Raw genomic sequence first — 8,682 nt, 5'->3', positions numbered from 1 at the left:
AGCAGTAGTGCCAGCCATGGTGGCAGATGTGGCGGGGGCTCTTAAAGTTTACTTCGGAGAAAATAGAGATCAGTATTGGGGGCGTACTTAAAGATGCAGTGCAGAGAGAAAAGAAAGGAAGATGCATGGGAAGTGCAAAAGCAGGGCTGAGGGCTGAGGTGGCTGTAGGAAAAAAGCCTTACCTGGTCTCAAGCCTACTGGAATGGAGGGAGCTGAGCAGCTTACATGGATCACTGAAGCAAAATCCAAAGACCTATGTTGCTGAGTGGCGCCAGTGGCATTTGAGATAGAGTGTAAAACTTGCCAAGCAGAGTACCCAATTTCTGGGTTTCACACCCCACAACGTTATAAATGGTGCATGTGAGGCCACTTGGAGACAGACTTTGTGAGAAAAAAATTATTCTAGTCTAGGTGTGAATAGAGACTCAAATGGGGGGCATAGTTTATCAGCTAGCTGGAAAAGAAAACTAGGGGCATATGCTCATAAGGAATGTTTATGACTGAGGGTCCAAAGATAGTTAGCTCAGGTGTGCAGACAATCACTGTTCTTCTTGGCATTGGGGAGATTGTATACTCCATCCTAAATTTTCTTTATGGCTGTTTGTCTTGTTTACTGAGAATAGCCTGTTGTTTGTTGAGAGCAGCCTATTTGCTTGTGAAGGATTTCATTTAGGCCAGGCATGACGTATATCACATTACCAGTGCTTAAGTACACGTCACAATGAAGTGGTTTAATTAGTTAAATGATCAATTACTTAAAGGTATGACTCAATTATTAGTGTCCTTGCTAACCGACTACTATATGATTGCATTATTAACTCAATGGTAGCAGCTATAGGGCACTGGAGAGCTCAAACTGACTTCAGCAGCTTTGGATTGCTCAATTTCAATTATGTTTACACATAATTATACGCTCTTCAAAATGGTGGCTTTACAAAACCTATACTATTTTTTAAAAACAGTATTTTTCTTTAGCTGGAATTACAGGGAGGAAGAAGAGGGGAGGATTATTTGTTTTTCATCAGTGATTTCACCAGCAAGTCTCAAAAACTGAAACTTATAACAAGCAATTTAAATAGAAGTGGCATTTTTTTCATATAGAATGCAAAAAGCACACCTTTACATACTTACATATACATAAATACATACATTTATGTTTCCTTTACAAAGCTTCAAAGGTAAACCTCTTCTTCCATGGAAATGCCTAACACTGACAAGAAATGTTTAAAATACTTAAAACATTTTCAGAGAACTGAATTCTTTCCTGGTTCTTAGAGAATTTTCTTGCCAAACTTCTACCGATGGTCATTTAAAAAATTTACACCTACATCGGTAATACACATTTAAAATACATTAATAAAATGGCCAGCTTGGATTCAGAAACATAAAGAAAAAGAAACATCCCACAATAAAATCAATACACTTAGAATGTGGAGATAGCTATTTTATTCATTTTCAGCCCTATAATGTTGCATCGCTGTTAAATCAGAAGTAACATATCATCTAAGATATTTGCAAATTATTTCATATTTCTCAGTGGCTATCTCTAAATGCCATTCTTGCTAATCTGAATTCTAGTTGAGAAGCATCTGGACGATCATCAGGGTTTGCAGCCAGCATTTCTGTAATCAGCTTTTTTATTCTCACATTCATAGACTTTTTTCTCACAGGAATGACAAGTTCCATTGTGGGATTTTCCTTAAGTGCCAACCCAACCGGTACGATCTCAGTTCCCCTTTTTATATAACTCCCTAGGCGTTCCTTGTTTGTCTCTTGGTCGATGAATGTGATCCTTTCTTGCATTGCCCAGATCGTGATCCCCAGGGCAAAGATGTCAGTTTTGCCTTAATAGCGTCCTTCCCGTACTTCAGGAGCCATACAGAAACTGCTTCCATATGGGATGGAAATAAAACCCTGGTTTATACTCCCAGGTTCTTCTGGGTTCTGCCCAGAGGCCGAACAAATTTTACTTAAACCAAAATCGGCCACTTTCAATGTGAGTTCTATGTCACTTGTATCCGGACTGTTTGGAGAAATCAGGATATTTTCAGGCTTTATATCTCGATGGATGATCTGGTTTCTATGCAAAAAAAGCCACAGCACTGCTCAGCTGGAGCATGAAGCTGGTGTTAGTTTTACGATTGGGTTTTCTGGACAACAGATAGTCATTCATATCTCCTCCTTCACAAAAGTCCATCACAAACCACATATAATAGGCACTCCTGTGGTCAAAGGCAATTTCTTCTTTTAACAAAGTCTCTATAAGGTCTAGATAAAGGGGATAACTATTGCCATGTGACATCTTTTGCATCATCCCATATTTTTGGAGAATGCATTCTTCTAAGCAAACCACATTTGGATGTTGGCCCTTGATAGTGTTTAGTGCCCAGAGCTCACAAAGGGCTAAATTAACATTTTCAGATGTATGGCATCGAATTTTCTTTATTGCAACCTGTGCAGAACTATTTCTGATGACCGCTTCATAAACAATACCATAATTGCCTCGGCCTACCTCCCGTACTAGATCGTATGTCTGCTGGCTGCTAGCCATCTTCAAGGGCGAGGTTTTTCAGAGTTTTTGCTTCCACTTCTCATGAGCCTTGCAAGCCTCTGTTATAGTGCATCTCACGTTTCTATCACCACGGCCTTCAGTCAGAGGCCAAGTCTCAAGATTTTAGAAAGAACCCAAGATACCTGAGTAGTGCATTAAAAACAAAATTAGTAATTCAGACATTATATGACATACACAAATATCAAACCATCACAAGGTATCTCATTAATATGCATAATTTTTGTTTTGTGTCAGTTAAATATATTTAATTATAAAAAGGAATGTCATGAATTTTACTGTGAACTGGATTAAAATACAATGAAGAATAATAGCATCTAAAAATTCCAGGTAATTTGAGAACAGTTTTAATGCTATTAACCATTTGACTCCATTTTCCTTCTGTGATGAATATAATGAATTTTGCTCTTCATTACCAAATGTGTTCAATAGAAATATAAAATTATCAGGTAACATTTTATATTATGAGTTTTACTTTCTTATCAATTTCTAAATTCTCTCACTTTAGTTGTTACATTTGAAATAATCAGCAGAATGCTAGCTGTGGCTACTTTGGGTAAATACTTGTATTTCTTATTATATACTTGATAATGTATTCTACTTTAGGCTCTCTGTAGGCATCTGTGATAATGATAAGGAAATTCATCTCCCTCAAAGGTGATGCCTTAAATCAGCTTGGTTTCAGTTGGTAACAAGACAAAGCACTTGAAAATACAATGCCAACCAGGATGCATTTATTTCTGTTCTGTGTGTTGAAATCATATTGAACATGTTGCTCTATACATGGGAAGTTGGTTCCATTGCCACGTATTACTCTTTATTATTTATATTTCGTGTATACAGGAACAACTTAGAGGAAAGCTAAAATGATTTCAACATTTTAAAAATGGCATTTTTAACCATGAGAATTTGGAAAGGGTATAATTTCTATAATATAAATTTTTCCTCCACCCCATTTGCTAAATCCAGTCAATACCAGTAGATATTTGTATGCCAAAGAAATGGCTTCTGAATCCTTAGGAAGAATTGTAAGGCAGGCAAGAAGTTTACCTAGATTGTAAAATTTCATAGATAACAGGTACCAAACTACAGTCAGATAGGAGGAATTAGATTCAGTGCTCTATAAGGCAGTGGGGGTAATTATAATTTATAACAATTTAGATCTATTTCTAAATAACTGTAAAACAAGAGTCCAAAGGTTCTCAGTAAATAGAAATAATAAATGCTTTAGAAGGTGATCATGCTATACCCTTATTGATCATTACACACTGTACACATGTATCAAACTGTCATATTATATACCATAAATATTTATAAAGTATATATGCCAAATGAAAAAGAAAAATCTATAAAAATACGATGACATGAGAACCAGTCACAAATTGTTTCTCACAGAAATATGCTGAGAATCAGAGGGAGAAACAGTACTTTCCCTTTTAGCATTGACTAACTATTGACTAGCAAGTGTATCTTACTAAATCTTCTGGCTTTCGTTTTATTATATATGTTAATAGAATATTTTCATCAGTCTCTTACCTTTGATAACTTGGTATCTGGGTAGGAGTTAACCAGATTCCTAGGACAACAGTGGACTCTTTAGTTGGTGCCTTTAAGACCAAGGCACCATAGTTCAGACCATGGATCTAATCATCAAAGCATCACTGTATAAATCCAGCCATTTTGGGGTGGCTTTGCCTCAGTAATTTTTATTTATACAAGAGCTGGTCCACCGAGGTAGCCACCACTGTGACTGACTTGTGTGCTATACTCAAAGGTGACTGGAATGTTCTGAGTTCTCTGTGACATCACAATTCTCAGGGATATACTCAGATGGCCTGACTAGCATAGTACTCAGGGCCTGTTTGAACTTTGTGACCTCTCAGGATTGTTCTGTTAGCTCCGCCCCCTTCAAATATGTTCTGTTAGCCCCACCCCCTTTCAGGAATGTTGTTAGCTCTCCCCCCTTGACTCTGTGTGCATGCTCACCCACTATGCCTTTCAGGAATGTTCTGGAAATGCAGCACCCTGCTTCAGTGAGCATGCTCGCCTCCCCCTAAGACCCCTATATAAGGAGGCTCCTGTTTCTAGTCAAGCAATCAGACTTCAGAGTACAAACTCCACTGAGCTTGCTGGCATTATTAAAGATTTTTCTCCACCTCTTCAAGCGACCATCACATTCTCGAGTCTTCAAATTGCAACAGCCATGACCCAGAGCTGTAACACTGACCTGTAATACTTAGCTGTACCTCAGAGCGAGGGGATGGCTTGACTGTGACACTGAGCTGTAACACTTGACTATAGCATTGAGCTGTTCTGCTTTGCCACATTTGGTTCCCTGGCCAGGAATCAGATCAAGCTGGCCCTTTGAGCTGCCAGTTTGGAGTAGGAGAGTAGCCGCTGAGAGCCCTCTACAAAGACCAAGATGGCACGCCTCCACACAGTTTGGGTGTTTCTCCTTCATCAGGAGAGGGTGATGGATGACTGTGTTTGCTTATCCTAACCTCTTGAGAGAAGAGGTGGACTAAAAACTCCTTCAGAACTTCAGGATATGGTAAAGCCCCAGGGCCCAGTTTAAACCCAGTCAGGCTTGTCCCAGTGGACAAAAGGAGAGGCTGATCACCTCTCACAGTCTCAAGCCAGAGACTTCAGTCAGGGACCTCCCTAAGGAGAGAAGGAATGTTTTAACATCTGAGTGACTGGTGAATGTGCGAGTGAGTGTAACTGGGTGTGGTCCTGCACGACTAGTCCGTGTGACTCCATTGGTTTGGGTTTGGAGTCTGACTCGGTCCTACTCTGTGGATATGTGGTGACATTTTACAGCATAATGTTGACTCATATCCTATGATGGGAGACTGACCAGGCAGGGAATTACCAGTGCATCTTAGCCAAAATGCACCTAAGCTCCTGTGAGGGACACGGCCAGGTGGATACCTATGTGGTCTCCTTTAGGGGGCTCCCATTTTTGCCTGTTATGCCATTGTTCAAGGCCACCACATACACCATGGGTAACAACCATAGGAAATCCTCAGTCCTGGACTACATGATCAAAATTTTCAAAAAGGTATTTAGTGGGGAATATGGAGTTAGATTGAAGCCTGCAAGTTTGCGGACCCTCTGTGAAGTAAATTGGCCCCAGTTTTAGGCCACTACATACACCATGGGTAACAACCATAGTAAATCCACAGTCCTGGACTATGCAATCAAAATTTTCAAAAAGGTATTTAGTGGGGAATATGGAGTTAGACTGAAGCCTGCAAGTTTGCAGACCCTCTGTGAAATAAATTGGCCCCAGTTTAATGTAGGGTGGCCCCCTGAAAGAACTCCAGATGTTCAGACTGTGAATGCAGTCTAGAGAGTCGTTACTTGCAAACAAGGCTACCCTGGTCATTTACCCTATACTGATTCTTGGCTAGTGGTTTCCCAGACTCTACCCTCCTGGGTCCAATTCTGCATTGGTAGGAAGGGAAAGAGTCAGGTCTTCATAGCCCAAAGTAGTGGCTGTTATGGACAAGCAAGTTAGAACGATAGAGATGCACAACACTCTGCGTCGGATTGGAGTCCATTTATTAAAGCCAGTGGCTGAGAGGGAGCTAGTGCCCTGGAAATGGCTCTTGACAATAGGAAGCAGTTTGATTTCTCCTTTTAAATCATGCTTTCAGTTGGAGAGGGTTCAAGGGAGAGCAAGCAGCATTTTACAGAAGCAGAACCATGCCAGGTTAGTGGGGGACACAAGGAAGTTTCACACGTACTAGGTGAGCTACAAAGCATCCTGCAACTACAGCAAGTTTTCTGCCAAGCAGGATGTGGGTTTGGGGTGGTTTTTCCAAGCACATGCACTTTGTCCAAGCACAGGTACAAAATGGTGTTGAGGCTCAAGATGGAGTCAGGATGTCTGTCACAGTGGCTACGGCTCTGGGACCTCAGAAAGACCAATTCATCAGGTCCCACTAGAAGAAAATCCCCTGCCACTGCCTTATGCCCCAGAGATGCCATCTGCACCTACTCCACTGGCTCTAACTCTTCCAGAGAGCCCACCATTTTCAAACTCCCTGTCACCAGGCTCATCCAGTAGCCTACCTTCAGATCCACCACCTGTTCAAGTGACCAGCCTTCTTCAAAATCCTCCAATAAACCCAATTCCACTCCAGCCAGCCCTCCTCCTTATTGACCTCTTCTGGCTCCAGCCTCCAGTCCCTCCAGCATCCCACGTGGTGACAAGATTGCTTTCACTGAGACACCTCTTGTAAGGCATCTGCAGTTAGCTAAAACCCCAGCTATCCAGCTGCCTGTCTGTGAGGCCCGACCTCTGCCCTGCATCCTGGACAACGGCACTGTCCAGCTTGATCCTGGCACTCTCTACCAGCCCTTTACCACAACTGATTTTCTGAGCTGGAAACAACACACTCTACCTTACTCTGCAGGTTCCACTGAGGTCAACCACAACCCTTCTCACTGTGCATATGGGGGCCTATCGGACTCACCCTCTGCATCCATTTCCCCCAGTTTGGCCTCCATTGCCACCTCTCATTTTGACTCAATGGAACCTCTTCCCCCAGAATTGCTCCCCACTACATTCCCATCGAGGAGGGCCCCCAAGCCTGGCAAGGACAGTTCATCCTTTCTCAACCCACTATCTTCCCCTGGATGGTCCAGAAACAGTCACAGGGTCATTCCTGTTCCAGGGGTCAGGGGAAGGGGACCTGCCCCTCTCAGGATATCTTTGGTTCCATGGGAAGCTTTCATGACTCAAGGCAGCCCAGTTAGTGGTGGAAGGAGGCACCAGCGCCCATGGTACCTTCCTGGTTGGTCAGAGTAAGACAAGGTGAGGTGAATATGTCCTCACTTTCAATTTTCAGGGCAAGGCCAAGCCCTTGCACTTGTCACTGAACAAGGAGGATCAGAGCTAGGGCCAGCCCCTCAGATTCCACCCCATTTTTTATATGCTCAACTATTTTCTGGGTGCATCCCATCCCTCTGGATTCTGGAGGCTCCAGAGATGCTGTCCTTGTCAGCTATGTGCCCTTCCGATGGCAGCAGGTTGGGGAGCAAGCTAGGAGCTATACAGGGATGTGGGAGAGAGACTGATGCTAACCCAATGCCACCTCTACCCCCCTCAACACTGAGAAGAGGTGTAGAATCTTCACTGAGGCACAAAAATACCTCAGGGTCAGGCCCCTGGGAAATCCATATGCCTTGCAAAAGGGGAAAAGGCTATAGCTCCTGATACCAAGCCAGCCTGTGACTCTCACACCTCCGCCAGACAAGCCCCTCTCACAGGATTTTGAGAGGCCATCCTCAGAGGGGCCCATGCTGGGGACAAAAAGCCAATAAACGCATCAAAAATGGTCTCAGTGACTACAAAAACAGAGGAGTCACCCAGTGACTTTTAAGAGTGACTCTGCTTGGCATTCCACATCTTCACCCAATTCAACCCCAAGATTCCTGAAATTCAGCTGATGATCAGTGGTGCCTTCATAGCCCAGTCCACTGGGGAGACTAGATCTTATTCAAAAACCAGGACTACCATGCAAGGGGAAAACCTTTAAAAAGATCAGACACTGGAAAAACAAGTCCCCCAATTAAAAGCGGGGCACACCTAGTCAGAAGCCCTCCAATCATGCCAACCCTCAATACCAACCCAAGCTAGCTACTTTTGCCTAACCTGATTGGGCTTGCAGAGATTTTATTTGATTAGGAAAGTCCAGGCTCTCCCATTCTGAGCCCTCCCGGAACCCATGGTAAATGCAACAGTTAGGGGGCCAAGCAATGACCTTTATGGTGGTTGAACCATAAAGGTTCTGAACATAAAGGGGCTGAACGTTGTGTGGTGACCATCTTGGTAGCCCCCTTTCACAAAGATGGATGGATGCCACCATTGAGGGTGCAGCTGGAGTTCATAAGGCATGGCTGTTTCGCTAAGCATGGACCTGCCAATTGAAGGGACATGAAGTGATCCATGAGTTCCTGTATCGGTTTGAGCGCTCTGTTCCTCTACTAAGAAGAGAATTACTGACTAAACTCAGGGTGCACATAATGTTAACCCACAGGGGACCTGCTTAATCTCACCCTAAATGCACAAAAAGGACTGATACTGTCTGTAACCATCCTCCTCA

General features: G+C 42.9%; 2 pseudogenes; one reads left to right on the top strand and one right to left on the bottom strand.

Annotated features, from left to right (window-relative positions):
• Nucleotides 1–1,429: 1,429 nt before the first annotated feature.
• On the bottom strand, nt 1,430–4,825 carry LOC101712554 (serine/threonine-protein kinase PDIK1L pseudogene; annotated as a pseudogene).
• Nucleotides 4,548–7,786, top strand: LOC106010657 (SH2B adapter protein 1-like; annotated as a pseudogene).
• The last annotated feature ends 896 nt before the right edge of the window (nt 7,787–8,682 follow it).

The sequence above is a fragment of the Heterocephalus glaber genome, unplaced genomic scaffold, assembly GCF_053883595.1.
Source record: "Heterocephalus glaber isolate CG9 unplaced genomic scaffold, H.glaber_assembly_v1.0 deba00001729, whole genome shotgun sequence".
Classification (NCBI taxonomy): Eukaryota; Metazoa; Chordata; class Mammalia; order Rodentia; family Bathyergidae; genus Heterocephalus; species Heterocephalus glaber.
This window is presented reverse-complemented; position numbering and strand designations above follow the sequence as displayed.